The 22,572-nt window shown below is 39.8% G+C and overlaps 1 non-coding gene across 1 annotated transcript; it reads right to left on the reverse strand.

The window, feature by feature from the left end:
• Positions 1–208: 208 nt before the first annotated feature.
• On the reverse strand, positions 209–316 carry LOC147330989 (U6 spliceosomal RNA). Its single transcript, XR_015129511.1, has one exon. It is a non-coding gene; the product is annotated as a U6 spliceosomal RNA (small nuclear RNA).
• Between the last annotated feature and the right edge of the window lie 22,256 nt (positions 317–22,572).

Genomic DNA, 22,572 nt, shown 5'->3' on the forward strand with positions numbered 1-22,572 from the left:
TATTTTACACTTTCCAGTGTCTGTCCTCTGTCATTTCGATCCCCGCTGCCAGCTCCGCTCCTATCAGCCGCTCCGATCAGCTGTCTTCCTCCGAGCCTGGCGGCTACTGAAACAGGGAGGGCCAGATTAGAAGATGCTTGCTGTCTGTGACAACCAGCCTCCCGCTGACACAACGCCCTGAATCCGCTGCTCCACCCCTCCCCTGCAGCTGAGCCACAAACGCTTCACGAATTTGCGTGTCATCCTTGCGCAGGGGCCATGCTAATCTTCTCTGTATCGTATCCAATTTAGCGTACGCGCTTGCCGAAGCAAGCACACAAACCACCCCCTCCGCCACAATAGCGTTTCCGCCCTACATTGCACGTTGATGACATAGTGGTATAGGCTGCCAAGCTCAATCGCGTATCTTATTGCCTGGTGAGTCAGTTTGTGCCATGTGTACTCCCTCCTCCAAACTCTAAATCTCCTTCCCTAAACCAAACAGAGTATTTCCACTTGTGAGAGCTACCACCTGCTGTGTGCTTCATGTAAGAAAGGCAAACGTGTCAGAGTAGTTTAAAACATATGCACACAGCGGTTAGGCTGACTAACTAAATGCAAGTGGAAGTGCTTCCTGCTACACAGTTCTTTTCATCTTTAAGCTCTTGACATGAGTCAAAATTACCCTCACATGAAGCTGAGGTCCTGACTGTTTAATCTCTGGCAACTGAATTTGTAGGCAAAGGGCAAGAATATGCCGTGCTTGTAGTCCAAGCTCTGTTCACCAATCATGTTTGAGCAGGCTTTGATTGCAAGCAGTTTGCAAAAGACAGAGCCAAACTGTCTTTTGCTCTTAAACCTTGCAGTTGCTTTGCTTGCTAGCAGGTTGCTGGGGTCGCCCATAGTTCGAGTGGAAGATCCCAACGTCTCTGCAAACACTTACTTACCTACTGAGTGGTACGGAAACTTAAAACAATTAGATCAAACCAGAAGGTTTGTCTTCAAATTAAAAGTTGCATCTTTCGAAAGATGCAATGCAGCACGGTGGCACGGTGCTTAGCACTGTTGCCGCACAGCAAGAAGGTCCTGAGTTCAGTTCCACCATCAGGCCGGGGTCTTTCTGTGTGGAGTTTGCATGTTCTCCCCGTGTTTGCGTGGGTTCTCTCCCAGTACTCCAGCTTCCTCCCACCGTCCAAAGACATGTACTTATTGGGAATAGGTTAATTGATTAATCTAAATTGCCCATAGGTGTGAATGCGGGAGTGAATGTGAGTGCGAATGGTTGTCTGTCCCTGTGTGTTAGCCCTGTGACAGACCGGCAACCTGTCCAGGGTGTACCCCGCCTCTCGCCCTATGACAGCTGGGATAGGCTCCAGCGGAAGCGAATGGATGGATCTTTCGAAACATTTAAGTTTTCAGCTGTAAAGTTTTACTTTGAAGATGACCATTCCCTGTTTCCAGTTTCACTATGGTTTAGCACTTAGTTAGTGAGTGTTTGCCTACAAGCCGGCATGCTCTATTCGAACTAAGGTTGACTGCGGCAATCTGCTAGTGAGCAAAGCAGCTGCAAGGAGATAGCACCTTCGTTGTGCTCAATGTCATCCAGGTGAAGCCAGCAGTAAAATCCTGGATAAAGTTCTGTATATTCATGTTCATGAAAATGTTTAATTTTTTTTTAAAAATGTCCAACCCTGCTTATGTTAAGTTAAAGGAAGTGAGACAAATTATGGTAACTTCAGCTGCAAATACGCTGTAGCTGGTCAATGCAGTCCACAACTATTCACAATCATTGATTCTTTTTATAAATTTCAGTCTGCTTTTTAATTTATCAGGTAGAGGATGATAAGCAACAAAATGAACAACAGCATCAAAATAAGGACTCACAAATGTCAGCAAATTCCTGGATATAGACTGCTGAAACTATCAGAACGGATGTGTGAAGAAGTAGAAAAACCTGAGGGACAAATGTTTGACCACACCAAAGAGTGGGGACCCAGAAGGGAAAAAGTTAGCTAAAAGGATGTTAGCTGATTCAATCATGGCTGACACTGCTTATAAAACCCTGAGACACAACCACATGGTAATCAACACATAATGTACCAACACGGGCATAAATGTCAGCACTGATGTCAAACACTTACGTGTGTTACATCGTAGGCTTTACAAAGATTCCCCTGCAGAAGCCTAAATCGGGCCTTATCTGAGAGACAATCTGAAAACCGCAGACTATAATCTGACAATTAATCTGCAACAGTAAAAAATGAGGGCAGCAGGAAGTCAGTCGATGCGCTGATGCAATCTAACAGGGTTGAATGTATAACTTTAAAATACTTCAAAACATTTTATTTCATCTTTTTCGTTAAGATAATTGTTTTAGCTGTTTGAACTGGACTTTGATGATGTCATTGTTAGGCTGGGGGACCTTATCACTATGTGTTTGAGGTGCTATATGATCCCTTTCTTCTTTCCTCAAAACACATGTGCACAGTCCATTAACGTCCATACTGTGTCATTACAGCCTGAGTGGAAAAACAGCAAGAACAGCAGTCTTGGAAAAACATCAAGAGATAAAACGACAATGAGCGTGCACGAAAGAGAGAGTGATCGCAGAGTGGGAGAGGGGATACTGTGTAAACACTCGCCCTGCAGACGAACGGCACGTTCACTGGTTGTTATTCCACTGTTTAGTCTGACAGAAGCACAGGATGAGTGTATGAATGAGTGTGAGAAAAAGCAAAGAGAATGAATGAGGGACACAGAGCAGTGGGATGGCTACGAAGTCCGGGGGCGTGTCTGGTTCATGATCAAAACCAGATGGAGTTACAGAGGTCAGCTGAGTTATGTTGGGTGTCCACTCTCGCAGAAAGTATTCGGTTCACTTTGCGCGAATCTGCTGAGACGAACGCTGTTATGTGTCTCATCATGGCAGCTTTATGAAAGCTACTGAAGAAATGCTACATGTATATTTGGGGTGCAATGATTTAGGGGTCTTTTTCTATCTGTGTTTTATAGAGAGATGGTTTGAGTCCCATGTATTACAGTTAAAAAAGAGAGTCACTGGCTTCTGGGGAATGGCTGCTAGAAGGTAAAGTAACAAAGGCTAGCAGGAGAAAATGCTTACCTGTGTGTTTACATTTGTTTAAATTGCATCAATGTAGTGTATTTTAATATCCAGAGGTCTTATAGATTAAACTGCTATAGGTGTTTGGTTATGAGTCACTGTTGGGCTAACAGTTTAACACAAGTTTGAAATGATATCGGCTTAATGCGACTTTATGTTGAGCGTAGACAGGAATTTGAAACTAATCTGAATTTAAAATCCTCTGAAAAAGAGAAGAATCATATTTTTTCAGTTTTTGAAGGATGAAAAAGTGAAATGAAAAGTACCATATAAACCATGTATAGTTTTATAATATTTGTTATTATACTGTAGCTATATGGCGAAAAGTGGCTGTTAGTGCCTTTTCTGAGCACAGTTTTTGCTTAATTAAAGTAGCTTATAATATTTTTATTAAGAGGAATAATAATGATAAAAACTACTTAATTTTAATAATACTTTCAGTGTTAAAAAGTGTTTTACAGAAGCATTTAATATACATATAAAATTTAGGTAAAAATTCATACTCCATGAACAAACTAGGAAGACAACTGATGTATCAATGAAATAAAATAAGGCATACATCAGTAGATAATAATCAAATAATAAAGAGTTAAAGGTAAATGACACTGACATAGCTAGACTTTCTAGCAGGGCCCTGGTTAAAAGCTCAGCCTAAGCACTTGTTGGTCAGATGAGATGCCATTGTATGTTTTGAATGTTTGTACTACACACCAAGTAACCATGGTCAAGAAAGAAGTCTTGATACGGCTGCGATAGAACCGATGTGCGCCACGTTGTTGGAGGAAAATCACAGGCTGCGTTTACAGACCGAGACACAGACATGGAAAGTCAAAGGTCAGCGGAGAGTTAAAGATCTGCTCACATAAGCACAATTGAACGCACACACACACACACACACACACACACACACACACACGCACACACACACGCACACACACACACACACACACACACACACACACACACACACACACACACACACACACACACACACAGTCACTGCTTTAGAAGATGAACAAAGCAGTGCATCTCTCAGTTTCTTTGTGTGTGAGTGAATGGCAGGACTTGCTTCAGGCTGGGAACACTGGTGTTGAAGATTAAGCTTTTTTTTTTCTTTTCTTCTCTTCTCTTCTTTAAGTCCACTGAGTACAAGTTTGCAAACTAAATTCATCCAGGTCTAGTATTCAACGTAATTTTTTTATTTTTTGTGCTTTTGCATTTTTGCATGCAAATAAAGACATTTCTAACACATTTTAATCATCAGTTCAAAGGTTCAAACTACTTTCTGTCTAATAATTTAAAAAAAAAGCTCTTTATCTTGTTGTGTGCTTGTGGGATTTCATTATGTTTTCTCTTATAACATCTCGTAGGTTTGCTGATAATAATCTCACCGGAGTCCTTGATTCTTCATCTAAAAGTGGAATTTTCTGTTTGTTTTCTTACATACAAGGTTCAGATTGTGTTCATGAAGACCTGTTTACATGAAATAAGAAAATAAAGATTAACTGCTTTATAAAAACAGCTGTTACAGATTCATGTGACACAGCCAGGCGAATATGCATTTGTAGGAAAAACCTTTGTGATTTTAATGTCAACGTCTAATCAGAAGTTACTGTGTTACTGTCGGCTTGCATTACCATGACTGGCCTGCGTTACTTTTCTAAGTGATTATCTGTAATTACCCTTGAGTAATCGGCCCTTAGTTAACAGGGTAACTGACAGGCATTAAATCAATAAACAATACACAACATAGTATGTACAGTCCAGTTTACCAAAACATTTCTTATATTTCTTTATAGTGCTTGTATACTGCTCCTGCCTGAAACACAGCAGCAGTTCTGCGTTAATGACAGCTTACTTTTGTAATGGATTACTTTGCCGGTCACTCATTTACAGTGTTGGGTAAGTTACTTTAAAATAGTAACTTAGTTACATTACTAGTTACTTCTCTCAAAAGTAACTCAGTTACTTCAAGTTATTCGTTACTTTCAAAGTAACTAGTTACTAGGGAAAGTAACTTTGGTTTTACTCAGAATTCTCTTGTTAATGTGTTGCTTCCATAACTTTGCCAGTCTTCTAGCTTGCTTACCTGCCACAAGTGCACTGTGCCACCTACCAATAGAAAGGAAAAGATAATGTGCATATTTCCACGAGAGAAATCCCACGCCTGGACCGTCATTGACTGCTGCCATGATTCTAGCCTACGTCACAGAGTCATGTGCGCCTTTTACATCCAACACAAAAACTGCTTTCGATTGTACTCAGAACTCAGAAATTCTGCCTTCTGAATAGGAAGATGTAGGTAACGCCAGACTGCAGATGAGCTGCTTACAGGGCTGGACTGGGACAGAAAATTGGCCCGGGCATTTTGACTAGAGACTGGCCCACCATTATAGGAAAAATCATAAAGCCTTTGAATGAAAACAAACGCTGTTGTGACAGTGATGTACTGTTCTGATGGTATATATGTATCAATCTATCAATTGTTTGAAAGATTCAGATAATTATTTTTTAAAGCGAGACGTTTTAAATGAGAATAAGACAGAAAAGTATTTCTTTGTGCCCCCCTTTCCCTGTTAATGCCCTACCTGGCCCCCCTGGCAACACTTTGCTAGATCCACCCCTGCACAGTTACCAGCTGTCAGCTACCTAAAAAAGGATCCTGGGGTTATTTGTCTCTCAGAAACAGTTCATAACTTCCCTTCAACTCATTCATGTTAACTAAAAGGTAAACCTGTTTCTCCATCACCTGCTCAGCTCTGATGATTCAGTAAGGACATCTCCTGGTTTCATCTTCATGTTTCCCTCTCACCAGATAACCAAACCATATCATGACCAGCAGCTTTTTTGCAGCTGTGGCTCCAGCAAACATCAGCTGATACTAGAAATTAATATTAAATAAATTCTAACAACAGCTGATCAAGCTTAAACGTGCTGCTGTTGTTTACCGCGACATCCACTGGTTTCCTCTTTCGGCGCAAAGTGAGCGATAAACAAACAAGAGAGCCGATCAGCTGATCACTGATCAGTTTTCATGATTGAAGTAGAAACGGGAGAGGGAGGGGGGAGAATGAAAGAAGAAGAGGCAGATGTGCAGCAAAGACAGAGTAACTCCAGCTTTGTGCCTTTTTCATTGTAGCTGAATTACGGGACAAACTGTTCCTTTTCACCTCAATAAGAAACGCGTAATATTTTCTCTGAATACCAGACGGGGCGGTTGGCAACTCTAATAACTTATGAACAAAATAAAGTTCAACATCATTAACTTCATAGCACCACCCAGCTGTATAGAAACTTCGTCATGCTAGCTAGCACGCAGTACGGAAAAAGTCAGAATAACGAAAATAAACTCCACCTAAACTTGGTTTATATCTGACCCAGAGAGACTGCAGGTCATAACTTTTTACCGGAAGTTCAGTTCACACTTGGACCGGCGGCTGCCTCGGGTCTCTTTTCCTTCATCCACCTGCTGCCTCCAACACTTGCTAATGTTACTGAATCTGTGGAAGCTCCGCGATAGCCACCACACGAAGTAACGAGTAACGACCCTATCTAAATCCCAGTAACGACTAACGCGTTCCTGATTTTGGCATAATAACTAGTTACCGTGCTCGTTACCACAATAATAACGTAGTTACTGTAACGCGTTACTTAATAACGCGTTAGTCCCAACACTGCTCATTTATCTGAGCAGCCACTGCCACATCCAACTGAGGAAATGCACTTTCTTCTTAAAGACGTCACACTTCTGTGGACACCAGTGTGAGTTTGACACCATGTCTTTGTTATCCCTGTAGAACAGCTCTGATGTGTTTAACATGAGAATCAAATGAAGGAGACTGGACTAGGTTGTTGTCCAAATATGGCTGGCAGATTACATCCCGGAGGCTCCTTAAGTAATCCAAAGTATTCAGAATACATTACTCTCATTTAGTAAGTAACAGAAAACATTACAAAATACATTTTGTAATGTATTCTGTAATCTGTAGTGGAATGCATTTTAAAAGTAACCTTCCCAACACTGTAGACTTTAGAAGCAACAAGGTTAAGGGCAAGAAGAGTATAAGAGAGAATGTGCCAAATGTGCAGCTAGGCCGCGACAGCTTGGTGACCTGTGTAGATACTGGTACCGCTGTGGTCAGGAGGGCCATCTTTCTCGAGGATGTAGACAGACTGTCACGCCACTTACTGAGCTTTTGGGAACAGAACCACTAGTACCTTTAGCAGTTAATGGTAGTGAAATCCCATGTGATGAGTGGATAGAAACAGAGCTTTACTTGGACTGTCACCCTGAAAATCGTCTTCTAGTTCTAATGCTAGTATCCAGTAATCCCAGTGTTGCATAAAAGCCCATTATTGGATTTAATGTAATAAAGGAAGTTGGTGGTAAATGGGGCAAGCAGCAACCAAGATCACACAAGATTCAAAATATTAGACAAATCTTCTCAGTATCAGTAAACACTACCAAATCAGTACTAAAACTATTATAGACACCGGACTCAAGTGGACACTATGTCTGGCTTCTGAACAGATTACTACCACATGTGTCCGTGCACACATTGGAGCCCAGTTTTCAGGACAAAGTCTGTTGTTTGTCCCGAATGATGAATCATCACCATCCCTGAGGGTCTTGTCATCCAAGAGGGACTGAGCTCGTCTCCCAGTCTCAATGGCTAATACCAACATGCGGGGTGTCAACATTATGTCTTATGCCTTTGCCTGTTCCAAAGACCTACATATTTGTGCCAAAAACCTCTGCAGCAAGAAGTGAAAGACTATCTTTCAGATCTGCTGAACTGTGGGTGTATTTCAGAGTCCAGGTCACCCTACTCATCTTCAGGCATCTGCGTTGGAAAAAGTCAGGGGAATTGAGATTGTGCTGTGATTACAGCGAGCCCAACAGGAAGTCGAGAACACAGTGTACAGTCGAGTCTTAAGAGCTTACTTACAACTGGGCTTGTCAGACACTCTTTTTGGCTGCAGTGGTTATTATTATTATTATTTACATGCTTCCAGCTCCTGTTTCTGCTCGGTGACAGCTAGTACTTTTCCACTCTCCTTTTTCTCCCTCCCTTGCGCTCACAGACACATAGCAGCAGTCCATTGGCTTCAAAACAAGCTTTGTGTCCTTTAACAAAAGGTATAAAAATCAGGCACAAGAGCTGAATTTTTAAAAAATGAAATAACAGCTTAGCAAATTGGAGTCAAAATTATATTTAACAAAGAAAAGGTTATATTTAGCTATGACATTGCCTGAAGTGATTGTCAGTAATCATCACTCATTTCATTTTTGCAAACTGATCTGCCGTCAGTCACCTGAATCAGATTTTGTCATGTGTGTGCGGATGATTCAGGATGACATAAAAAAAACAAACCAGTGAGCGACACACCTGCTCATCTGTGTGTTGAACCTAAAAAGAGTAAAGTGCCAGATTCTTTTCTTCAGATCAAACGAACTGAACTAGAGATGTGAAAATGTCCTAAATCCTATTTAGTCCTCATCATCGATGACCCTCGGTAACCTTTGATGAGACGGGGTCACGGCCTGTTTTGTGTGTGTGTGTGTGTTTTGGGGCCAAGGAGAGTTGAAGTCAGAAGGTCGAGTACTATTAATGATGCAACTCAAAGCTGTGCACGTGTCAAGTGGCAATAAATTAATTTCTACTATATATTATGTGTTTTAATTTTGGATTTTTGTTTTTCAGATGAAGACCAAAGAGGAGAAGATGAAATATTTGTTTTAAATGTATCGTTACACATGAGCTTGGATTTTATTTTAAAATTATCAGTCATTGAGTTTTTATTCAACTCGTGTTTTACAGTCACAACCATACCTGCTCCCAGTACAACCAGTATTGCATAATTATTAATTCTATTTCCCAGAAAAAGAGAAAGTCTTCCTTCATATCCTCTTTGAGCACATTTTCATGGCATCATGATATTCCTCTCCTGCATGCTCACGTTCCTGTTTTTCAGACTCCAGTGTTCTATAATTATCCTCAATGCTATAACTTTATATACTTTCCTTAGTCTATTGCTTTAAAAGTCCCTCAGTTGTCGCTGAGCTTGTATTCATAGCCAACCCCATTTCCTCTATTATAATATTTCTCTGTGTTGCCCTCTTCTTTTCTCTTTTCGACACCTCCCTGGCCTTTCTTTCCTTTATTCTTCTCTTCATATTTCTCTTTTGGTTTCTTTCCCTCCACTTTCCCTTTCTTTCTTCTTTCCCCTTCTTCTTTCTTGTGGATTCAATTTTCCTGTCCCTGCTCATTTTCATTATTCCTTTCTTTCTCCCATTTTGCCTATTTCCTCTTTTCCTTATTTGTCCTTTCCTTCGTTGCTTTTGGCCAAACATTTGTCTCATTCATTAATCAGTCTAGGATCATTTTTCCCAGGAATTAATGTTTGATGAAAGGAAGTGTTAGTGACCCTTGTATTCTTAGACAAAACTTGTTTACATTTTCTTTCTGCCCTCATCTTTCATAATAACTTCCACATCAATTGATGTTTGTACCTTCCTTGTATTGTGGTTAAATGCTGGTATTTATTTTGCCAACATCCGGTGACTCAGTGTGTTGTAAGGCATTCTGCTTCAAATCAATAAATGAAAAAAAGGGAAAAAAATCAAGAGGGTGTGTCTGGTTTGCCAACCTTCCCGTAAGTAAATGGAGTTTTTTTTTTTTCAAATCGCTGAGAAGAGGAAGAGGTCTGTTAGTCACTTCAATATTAAATTACGCAGCAACTTGAACCTAGTCCAATTTAAACGGTCCCGGCATTCCTTTGCAGCCAATCACGGAATTCCTTGCCACCCACACAATTTGTCTCAGCCAATTGCAGGAAAGCCTAGAGGGACACGAGTGGTATTCCATTCATTCCTCAGCAATGAGCATTAAAGCAGCGGTTTAGAGTTTCCTTTTTTCTGTCCATCCCTCGATTGTTCTTTCCATTATCTGTGTGCTTTAGGGGGCTTGTGTGTGCAAGGGTGTGTGGAATGTGTGGTGGGATGTGAGCAACTTCCTGTTTTTACTTGTTAAGTACGTCCCTGCGGTGCTTGACTTTCTGTGTGTGTGCGAGAGACAGGGAAGAAGAAAAGAGTAGAAAGAGGGGATTTACAATACAGCACACGCTCCAAAGTCAGTGGACATCGTGACAGTATAAAAAAAGCAACAGTGAACACATGATTACAGCCTGCTGTAACAACCTACTCCTCTGGTTTTAAGGTCTGTTGAAACTTTTGGTTTCAGGCATTTGCTCACATTCAGCAAAAACAATAAAACATTATATTCAAATACACTTAGGTTGTCATTGCTAAGGAGGTTCAAACAGTTGTTTCAGTTTGTTTGATTGTTTTTTGGGATAACTCAAAAAGCTGCAAGATATTTTGGTCTATCCACACAAAATTTCAGTTTAACAAGAATGTATCATAAACTGATCCGGTCAAAGATGCAGTCTAAAAACCTGAGTACACCCTATGAATGAACAGCTATTGTAGAACCACTTTTAGCAGCAATAACTTGAAGTTATTATCATTTGGCTTGATTGGTTTTCCCATTGTTGTGATGGAGGAATCGGTAGAGGAGTTTTCGGCCACTCTTTACAGCGTTGCTTCAGTTCTTTGACGTTCAAGAGTTTTCATTTATACCAGAGGTTGCAAACTTCTGTCATTTTGTTAGTGGCAGATCATATATCATAGTAGGTCTTAATACCACCTTGTAAATCTTCCCTTTCACTCTTGCTGCTATCATTCTGTCACAAATCACTCCTGACACTCATCTCCACCCACTCCACCCAGCCTGCACTTTCTTATTCACCTTTCTTGCACACTGTCTGTTGCTTTGTATGGCTGACGCCAGCCATTTAAACCCATCCACCTCCACTGTTGCCACTCTTTGCATGCTCACCTTCCACCTCTCATTCACACTCATATATTCTCTCACGCTGCTATTGACTTTCATTCCTCTTCTCTCCACTGCACGCCCCCACTTCTCCTGCCTGCTCCCTAGTCAAGTTTATTTCTATAGCACATTTAAAAATGTCTGTTTATCTAAAATAATCATATAACAAAAAACATAGGACAAAATAACTCCCACCCACTCCATGACGTGCTGGCTAGTCACAGGAGCATGTTCAGCAAGAGACTGAGTTTACCAAAAAGCACCACTGAATGACACAGGAAGTCATTCCTGCACGTGGCCATCTCCCTGTACAACTCCTTCATCTAATACATTGTAAAGACTGCAATAGTTACACCTTTTTGAACACTGTCTACAGTAAAATAGAAAATGACACTGTTCACAGGTTAGAGTCAAATGTCAATCATATATATTCCACCTCTGTAATCTTTCTGTCTTGTAGCAACTATAACACACATAATTTCCTTTAGGATTAATAAAGTATTCTGATTTTGATTCTGATTGAATGAGAGAGTACAAGCAAGGAGACATAAAGTGAAAAAACCTGGGTAAAACCAACGCAAACAAGATCATGTGAAAGGCTGTTTAAAACTGACAGCAGTGCAGTGCAACAGTCGCTCTAAGAACTGGTTCAAATCTTCAAACCCCAGGGCTGCTGGTAGTTTTGAGGCAGTTCAGGTAACAGCAAGTGGCAAGAAGCCATTCACAGATAGCCAACAGAAAGAGTGCTGTGTTTTAGGGTCTTTATTATCACTTATTTGCCTTACAGTATAAGGTGCCTTGAGGCGACTGTTGTTGTAAATCAAATTAAATGAAATTTATTATAACATCAGAGCTTCTAATCTCAGATTTCAAAAACAAAACTGAGATAATTAAAAAGCTAATAATAATATGCCTCTCTCCAAAAATACAATCACCCTTGTGATTGTATTTCTGACCTTAAAATTGGCAACAAACATCACTAGTTAGCAAATACAGAATATCAGTTCAGCTCCAGCATAGTCAGTTACCCGTGATGAGTCAATGTACCTGAACAATATTGAACAAATAGCATTGTATGTGTATGTTTGTGAACTCAGATGGAAAGAAATCATGGCCAAATATGGGAGGAAGAGGGTTTTATAGCAGAAGTTAATGAACTGAAAACTGTTTATGTTTCATTACATCTTGCACCAAGAAGTACTGTGCGTGCAAACGCTCTCACCAGACTGTGTGAAGGAGTGCGTATTCAGGTATAGCGCTGCTTAACAAAATCCAGTGGCAGTCCACAGGCTTAGATGTAGAATGTGAAAACTTTCCTGGGCTGATTTACATGCAGAAGCAACTGGAAGATCCCAGGCAGATGAAAAAAGTGCATTTCATACTGGACACGAAAAGCCACCCAAACATGATGAAGAAAACGTGGTCAAGGAAAGGGAGAAACAAGTTGAGAACGTTCACTAAGGATGTTGAGAGAGACACGCTCTCAGACTTCCTCTGCCTGAGAGAGTTCAAAGAAGGACACAATTACATCAGTCGTGATTATTTACAAAGTGCAATCATTGGAATGCAAGCTGCATACGGGGAAAGAGTCAGCGAGTTCAGAAAAAGAAAAAAGCTCCACTGGACACTGGCCCATCCCTGTTAAACGTTTTAACATTAATTGCAGTGTATAAAGCTCCACTTGGCTTCATACATGGAACTGGCTGAGATAGCTGACAAAGACTGACAGCCAAGGACAATGATCCCTAACCCTTCTAGTCTCATGGTTTAGAGACACTATCAGCACAAGCATGTAGCTACATTAGAACATCAACATGACTATTAACCAGTACAAGATGTGAATATCCTGAATTTTACAATTCAGCATTCTGGCTTATAAATTGCAAAGGCAACATCTGCATTTCAACAACAGATGTTTTTGACCTTCACAGTTTGAGCTGTTTCAATTGTTTCACACCCAAAGTGAGGAACAGGCAGAAAAAAAGGCTGCTGTGATGAAAACAGATAAAAGTGTTTACAACACAACTTAACCAGTGAGGTGTTTTTTTTCTAAGTGTGTCAAAGGTCAAGTTCACAATCTCCGTGTAAACTGTGTAATTTAAACATGTACATGTGTGAAACACAAAGCAAACAAGTAGTTATCATTTTAATTATTTCAAGAACTCATCATCCGCATTAGCATGTCAGCGCTTCTTTGAGGATATTTTATATATTTCATAGAAATCACACATAAACATGACTACCTGATGGAAATTGAATGAGCACACATCCAGTTGATCATGCACTCTGCTCGTGAACACAGTGGATGCTGATCTCTGTGTCTTTACTCTGGGTTTGTTTGTTTTGTATATCAAGGAGCTCATGCCTGTTTTTACCTCAGTGGACGTCATGGTTTGTTTGGATAGCACGTGTGTGCTTTTGAAGTGCTAGCTGCAGGTTGTTATTCTTGCTCTGTCCCCAACTTATTGGTTTCTAAATATAATTAGAACAAGTAATAGAATACTTAAAAATCATCTTTCAGAGAATTCACTTACAGATTTCCATTCTTTGAGTGCTGTGTCTTTCTCTGATATCTCCATCTGGTATCTATCCCTAATAAGTTACAATACATGAACTAACGATATGACATAAATTAGTTAGATAATACGGAGTGATGATGGTTTGAAGATTGTGCCACTGACAAAAAGACAGGAGGTGCAGATTTTGTTTTTGTTGGGAGGAACAGGATTAGAATGAGTCCATCAGAGGTACAGCTCAGGTTGAGCAGTTTGGAGACAAATTTAAAGAAGCAACATTGAGATGATCTGGACTTGTGCAGAAGAGGAGTAGTGAATATATATGGGGCAAAGGAACTGCCAGGCGGAAGGAGAAGAGAAAGACTACAGAAACGGTTTATGGACATAGTGAAGGAAGAAACAGAGAGGGTTGGTGTGAGATGGAGGCAGGTGATCTGCTGTGGTGACTCAAACAGGGACCAACTGAAAGACAAAAAGAAGAAGCGATAAAGAACAGGTTTTACACCAGGCTGCATGTTTCTGCTGTAAAACTGGCCACTTTACTCACTGGTGACTGACTCACTTTTAAAGGGAACACCAAATTCTTTAGGAGAACTGCAGTTCTTAGCACTTCTGCACTCATTACCTTAACGTGTGACACATTCTCTTCAGTGAGTGCATTAATACTGTGCAGAGGTTTATCTTAACCCGAACTTTGATCTTGTTCTCAACCAAAATCACTCGATAATGCCTAAATTTAAGCCCCCTTTCCATTAGTACCTACTTGGATTGACTTGCCACAGCTTTCCACTTGACTCAGATCAACTGGTTTTCCATTACAATCGAGTACCACCTAATGTGCCTGGTTATTGTCATAGCAATGCATCCAAACGTCCTGTGTTGTAATTAAAACGTGACACAAATGCTACAACAAATATGGACGTTGAGGCAAGAATGTGACGTTTTCAGAGCACATGCCACCGATTGGCTGGTCAGTGGTGTCACTTAATGAGCCTTAAGAGCGAATCGTTCATAAAAATCAAAACCACCATTTTTGAAACCTGGCAACGAGAGAAAAGGCTACAAAAACAACGCTGTGTACCTGGTCGGATCGCTTGGAACCCCGGCCAAGCAGGTACTAAAAAGGGCTTAATGGAAAACACTGGAAACTGTGGCGAGCTGTGGAGAGTCAATCCAAGTACCCATATGGAAAAGAAATATTAAAAACTTATATATGATTTACTCATGAAAGTGGCCACTTTCTCATTACTTTCATATATTGTTTTAGGAAGTATCCAAAACATACAAGTTTCATTATATAATTTTTCAAGGGATCTTATATCTGTTTTCACTCTTATATGCTTTTCATACAAGTTTCACACAAGACAGATACAAACTTTATAAGATTTATATATATCTTTTCCATATGGGTAGGTACCAATGGAAAAGGGGCTTAACACTGTCTCAGGGCAAACTAACATCATAGAAAACAAAATGGGATAATTTGAATTTATTGCCTGTGATGTGAGAAGTCTAAGTTGATTGAGAGTGTTGCATGAATCCAGTTTAGTTATTTTCAGAGTGTATTATACTTTAAAAAGTGCCTTACAAATAAAGCTATGTTAAACAAACCAGAGCAGGCAGCTAAACAGACAAACACACTGGTGGATTGTTGTTAGTGGCTATGGCCGATCAGATTTGAGGACTTGTTAGGATATATCACTGTAGAATGATACTGTTAGAGACTCGGTCCTTGCCAGGTTTTTTCACACACCAAGGTTCTCGGCCTTCCTTAAAAAAGGCCACAGTGAGGTTACACAGACTTTGTATACCCTTTCTAACCTTTGAACTTTGACCACTGTGCACTGAGTGACATCATTGTTTTGTCATAGAGGAACTGAAGCTTGTAGTTCCGCTAATGAGGCACACACACCCTGGGAAGGGTGGTTTATTAATTCCAGGGTAAATCAGTTCTAGGAAACATGTTTTTGACATTTTCTGATATTAATATTTGTAATCTCCATTCACTCCATCCTTAGTCTACATAATAAATGTTTTATTTTGTTTCGTTTCTGTCTTTTCCTGCTCTTATTCCTAAAAATCTTCTATTGTGCAGCAGTCTTGCACTGCTGTGCTCATCCAAATTTTTATCTGAAACAGCCCATTCATTCCTTCTGGGGTTGACGGTTCATATTTCTTAGTGCTGAACTCAGAGGCTTTCCTGTTGGAGCCTGTTAGGCAATAGTTCACTGTGTACAGCATGCGTGTGTCCTCTGGCTGCGAGCCCAACTAAACAGAAACCCCATGTGTGAACTTTTGGCACAGCATGAGTTGAATGTGTAAGCATGTCAGTGGGTAATCCAGGGAATTGCTTTTTTGTGTATCTTTTCTCAAAAATGGATGCACATATTGATGAAATCTTAACTTTTATTTAGGGTTACATTCAATAAGGAACATTCTGAGGAGTTTAGAGTGGAGACTAGATACTCTGCTGTTATTTCTTAATACTAAATTACTATTCAAATTTAGTCAGCTGTGAAAGTGTCAAGAAAACCCGGTTCAACCAGCACGAGATCCTGATAACTCACGTAACATCTTTGGCTGCAGAGGAGGCGATAAACTGTGGACAAGCGACAACAAGTTGAAAAAATATTTCAGTATCCATGCTGCAAAAACTGCCCGAGGATAAGATATTCTATCAGCCCTCAACTAATACAGTGACACGATGAGTGCTTCATTGTGTCACTATTGTCACGAGGAGCACTCAAACAATGCAAGGAACATTTTGGAAAGATAAAAATCATTTAGACTGAAAAACCAGGATAAGAAAACACTGAAGACATCAACCATACTATGTCTTATCAGTTGCTGTTGGCCAGTCAAAATGGCCAAGGGCTCATTCCTATTGATTATGTCAAAATAAGATAGGAGACAGAACGATAATCAATGTGATAACTTCCAGAGTTGTAAATTCCTCTCACAGTATCATAAACTCTGTCCAGATGCTTTGATCTTTAAACTTGTGGTCTTTGATCATATGCTGTCAACACCTGTTAGCAACACTCTACACATACAACAACTCGAGTCTTTTTTAAACTGTCTGTTACTTACCCGTCTCCCCCTCCCTTTGTTTGCCCCATAACACTCATTCAACAAAAGGCGTTTACTATCAGTGTAACTGAAACAATAAAGAACAAAACATAGAGTTTACTTGTCTTGCTCCAAAACTTGGGACATGTTTCATCAACTGTTCTTCACAAAGTCTGCGATCACTCCTTACCTAATAGTCATATTGACTGAGGAACACTGTACCCTTACGTGGTTGCAACCTGTCTGACTTATCGTCTATTTTGGCTCATTTGGGAACCATAATTTATTAAATGAATATTGTGTTGTAGTCAGTAAGACCTGAAACAAGCAGTTTTTTTGATAAATTCTTTTAGAGTGTTTCACTGAGGCCACAGATCAAGGGAGCACTAGAGCTTACCCATAGACTTTAACATAGACATTAACTTGTCCACCACTTTGGCCGTCTGACACTCATGGTGAAAATGTATAATCAAATGAATAAGGCCCCAGTCAAACAGGCCAAACGACGAATCTGTGAAAATCTGGTAACCACTTGTCTAAAGGGAAAGATGTATACTCCTCAACCAGTTGATAAAAACCACCTTGTGAATGCTTTGTTGCTATGTTGCTGCAGTCATAGTCTGAATGGAAGTTATCTACAAACATTGCCCAGCTGCTCTCTGAGCTGTAGTGAAAGTGCGAAATGTGTGACACAAACCGGAATTGGTTTGTGTCACACGTTTTCTCACAGCACTGAGGCAAATCTTTCACTTTGACAGTGAACCTTCTCCATTTTTATGCTAATAGTCAGCAAGTCATTGCAGACAAACACAAAAAAACTACAAAGCAATCGCTGGGAGGTTTTTGGTTCAGCGCCTTTTTTGCAACAGTTTTTACCCAGCGAGACCCAGAAACCTCCAGATCCACTGTCACCCAGTCAGGAGACACATTTCTTTCTTACTAAACAGTTGCTATATCATGTCCAATATGGTAGACAACTCTTGAGTAGAAATAATGGAAGTCGACTTCAGTTTAATCAGAAATTCAAATAAGAAGGAATATAGCCTTGAAGAAAGATGAAGAGCGGATTACGGACGCCTTGCAATCTCAATTCTTTGGTTTTAGAGGTACTTATATACAAGCCAACTCTCTCACCCATACTCACATAGTCACATTGCCTGGAAAGGTTAGACCTCAGACACATGTATGTGGTATGCTTTCCTGGAAGGACTGTATGATCCTTTTCATGGCCCTGTGTGTCAGCACACTATGTTACTGTCTGAACCACAGGCAGCTGACATGCAGCTACAAGTGCAAACTCCTACAGTTCTTACATTTGGCAGTAAAAGCCACTGATCAGGTTTCATGCCATAGTGGGGCTTTAGGGATGGCAATATTGCTGCAATTTTTTTTTCAGACATGAAATTATTTAACAAAGAATGAATTAATTACAATGAAACTGGGTATAGGCACTTCCCTTACGTCCATATATGGTAGCTTGTCAGATACATTATATATCCACATGCGCTAGCAGGTTATTTTGTTCAATATTTTGATTTATGACTCCTGGCAGGTCCAGAAACTGCTGATCCTATTAATCACACAAATGACCCTGATACTGTGTTCTTGTTTAAACAACTGAATATATTACAATTACACAAAAACTTAGAATGAGCCTCAATACAGACTTTCAACAAATAAAATTTTGAATGACCATTAATGGTTTTCTTTCTTTCTTTGAGGACCACTGTATTAAATGTAGGACTATTATTCCATTTGTAATATTTGGGAGTGTGGCGTTGTTCTGGGACCTCCCCATCTTTTCATGTACAGCCTATATGCAGAGAGGGAAGAAGCAAGACCTCCTTATTGAATGGAGCAGGCATCATAAGTAATGATGGAACTGACAATAACCTAGTCAGAAACAACAGAGGAGATGGGGAGGAGGTGGGTACCAAAGTGGCTTGTAGAGTTGCTCATGCTTTTGAGCTGTAACAGATCGTTTCAAGGCTTTCTTCCACCTGCTTGAAAGAGCTGCAGCCCAATGCTTACAAGCTACAAGCAAGAAACAACAAACAGATGAGTGTGAATTCTCTTTCAAAATTGGGAGTGTGTCATCAGGTCAAATTGAATTGTGAGCCGTTTTTGCTTTTGCACCACCATGACTTCACACCCACCCTGTCCTTCCCGTCAACAGCTTGAATGTCTCTGGAAATCACAAGTGAGCTGCTCTGCTAAAGATGCCTTCTTAAAAGGCTGGTGATCAAACTGAAAAACAAGAAATTTTCCACCATAGTGACCTTTCCACCTCCACATGTTTATACTTGTTTTTCTACAGTGCATCACCATTGAACACAGGCTGTAACTTCGCCTGCGCTTTAAAATAACCACTTTCATATTCTTGCTGAAATCATTTAAATAAGATTTGCATTCCTTTAAATGTGTCTTCAGCGTGTATCTGATCCAAAATACAAGACAGCGTGAAAAGTAAAGGTTCAGTAGGAGAGATCATGAGGGCGCTAAATGCACAGCTGAAACATAAAAACACTGAGCAGGAGCTTCTCGAACAACTTCTGTGCATTTCTGTGTGTTTGTTGGTGCTTTGAAGCTTTGAAGGTCTTTTGTGTTTAATTTTTTTAGTTTGCGGATACAATAATTTGATTCCTGTATCATTTAGTAGTCCGTACCAACACCAGTAGGGTTAAGGCCTTCGCACACTGGACGCGTAAAATCTGTATGAATATTTCATGCATTAAAAATGTTTCTGTTAATGCAGCCGTTCACATCGACTTCTTAATTTTCCTGGACAGATTTGCGGCATTTATACGTTTATTTTTTCTGAATGAACAGTTTGAACAACCAGAACATTACATTTGACAATAAGTGCGCTGGTGCAAAAACGTGCAACGGTACTGAATGTACAACAAAACAATAACACAAAATACAATTAAGGCTTTAGAGCTCAGAAGCATTTCCTACCTTAGCCTAAAAAAGCACATTAGCATTGTGTGCATATTGTCTTTAGTTAAAGAGTTATCACTTGATTCTTATTGCCTTTCTATCAGCGAGCCCGGATAACGCTCAGCAGCCGCACTAGTCGACATCTTACTTCTACGCTCTTCTACGTTAGCATGTTTGGATAGATTAGAGAACTTGTAGATATGTGCAGCCTCTGTACATATACCACTTATGCTACCTACAGTAACAATTGAAATTTTGGTATTTAAAGGTATTGTGAGGCTACGTCCACACTAGCCCAAATAGATTTGAAAACTGCTCCACGTCCACACTAGTGTTTTCAGTCGTTTTCACAGAGTTGTGCATCCACATTGAAATGGCCGAAAACGCTACGTTCCAGTCCTGCGCATGCGCAAAAGCGAGTGAGAATTTAAGAATTTGAAGAAAAGCTATCTGGAGCATGTACAAACTGATATTAATCTTTTTTAGGGCTGTCAAAATTGAGAGCAATCAAAACAACTGCTGTATAATACGCTCCGCTATCTTTGTTTAATTGGTCACATGACTGCATCACATGACTAAAATGCGTCATCGTTTTAGAAAGTCTGCGTTTTCGAGTGTCCACACTGCGATGGGACAACTCCGTTTTGAAATGTATGCGTTTTCGAGAGCGTTTTCAAAAGGAAAAACGCTGTCTCAGTGTAGACAGGAGGCCAAAAAACGAAAACACATTAGTGTGGGCATAGCCTAAGTATAGGCAGCATCCTTACTGTTCTCAAATTGTGGGGTTGGTGGCATGACTTTTTCGACTATTTTAAGGGTGTCTTGCAAGAAGACGTCTGAGCCACTGCTGTAATATGCATCTTGCTACTTAGCACTTCACAGTGCTTTCAGGAACCTTCATGTGGAATTTGTCTACTCACTTTCACGTGGAAAATCCCAAAAGCATTTTTCAGCCATCATTCAACAAAAGCATGTGTGAACCCTGGCCTGTGTGGGTTGTTTCAACCCCCCACCTCAATCAACAGATCTTCAGTGGCTACCAAAAAAGACACATGCCGAAATTCCTGGGAATTGCTCAAGATGGTTTGGCATTCAAATTCCCTGTCACTGAAAGATTAGTATTTGAATGGCATTTGCATGTGAGTGGAAGCTGACCCGAGGCGACCACCTGAAGTATGAGGCAACCGAAACATTCCTGTCAGGGCAGAGCTTATCTCTGCTGTTGCTTATCTACTGCCAGCATTGACGGGAGGCAGGCGCTGTGGAGGCTTTGTAGGCTCTGTTTACACAGTCCCTTCTTTGAGCTTACACCAGTTCACAATTAGATTAGAACTTTCCGTTAACAGTTCTGTTTTGCATACCTGTTGTCAGTAAACTGATACAGAAACACTGACGAATCAGAAGGAATCACTCAATCAAAGCAGTGTTAGAAGTTTAACAACACAAAGTTTCTCAGTAGTAGTTTAGCTTTACAAACTGGCTGTTACATTTTTTCTATGATAGAAATATTTGTTTCTTTCATCCCTCGCAGCCATTTATTTGTAGTTTGTGCAAACCGACTGATGCGTGATAAAGCATGATAAAAAATATGATTTATTGCATGGCCTCTTTTTCTTAACCTATCTCATGTAGTTAGTGAATGTAAATGATCATTTTCAAAACTGAAACAGACAGCCAAAGTTAAAGTGGAAAGTACAATTTGATGGAAAGTGATGGAAATACTTGGAGGAGTCTTTTCACTCTGGTGACCTAAAAGATCAACAAACTTTCTCAGTATGACTTCACCTCGGCTCCCTTTAGGCTGTTCTGCCTTTGTTGACCCCACCCTCTATCTCTTAGCTATGTTCCAGTCATCGCTCAGTTCACACCCTCACCACAGAGAAATCCCTTCAGCTTGCATCGTTAACCACGCTGCTCCAGTATACCCTCGGGTTGTCCTCATAATCATATTTCATATGTTGCATCTTTTTTTTTGTTAGAGAAAGCCAGTAGGTGTCAACATGACAACCAGGTTGCATTTTACATCAACAGTTATGATTTTATAAAACTAACAAAATAGTATTTTAATACCTAAAGATAACCATGAAAAATATTTGTAATTAATAACATATTTATAAATCTATGAAAAACTGTGACGTATTTACATATATGAAGCATGACATTCAGGACTTACCATCCCTCCGCCTCCACTGTTTTCTTACTTTTTTTTTTTTTTTTTGCTTAAAAAATAATGGTCTGGGGTAATTCATGTTGAGAAACACAACATTTTAAATTTACTATATAATAACAGAGTGCCGTGAAACCAGATTGTGATGTGGGTAACTTTCCATTTGACACATAAGCCTCCTTTCACCACCCTAATTAATCCTTTCACAGATGGCTCCAGGCTGCTATAGCTGGTAGCTGTTCGCTGGGCTACACCTTCTGCTAATTCATTAAATTTGTGAAGTGGATTATGGTCAATGCTGTTCTGGGCATTTTTAATGGAATTATCAGACAAATAACACAGATTGGTTTATAGTTAATGTACTGACAGAATATCAAAGACATCTGTGAAAACTGGAACCCTTTCGGAGAAGGTGGAACAAAGAGTTAGCTTATTACAGAGTCAGAAAGTCAGAACTCTGAAGTGATGTCTTCCCAAGTTGAATGATTTGATTTGATTTGATTTTTATTGATTAGCATTCAAATATCTCAGTGAAAACAGAACAAAGATCTACCACAAAGCAAGAAAGCATGAGACAAGGCTAATCAAAAGGTATTGGCTGAAGCATTTGCTTATTACGCCAACCCTTTTAACAAAATATCTTTTTGCATGCAGCTCCTGTACACAGGGCTTGAAGCAAATAATAAAACAAAGCAAAAACAAAAACAAAACAAACAAACAAACAAACAAGAAAAAAAAAACTTTCCACCTTAGATAAGTAACTACATCAAAGCAAAAGAATCAAAAGGTTTTTTTTTTTGGTTTTTTTTTTTTTGCTCTTTTCATTCTTGATTTATATATTTTTCTAATACTCTATTTTTAAACATATTTTTAAACAAGGAAAAT

Source organism: Aulonocara sp. 'chitande type north' Nkhata Bay, linkage group LG5 (genome assembly GCF_057382095.1).
Source record: "Aulonocara sp. 'chitande type north' Nkhata Bay isolate Kocher_YH1m ecotype deep benthic linkage group LG5, A_spYH_male_GT1.1, whole genome shotgun sequence".
NCBI classification, from domain to species: Eukaryota; Metazoa; Chordata; class Actinopteri; order Cichliformes; family Cichlidae; genus Aulonocara; species Aulonocara sp. 'chitande type north' Nkhata Bay.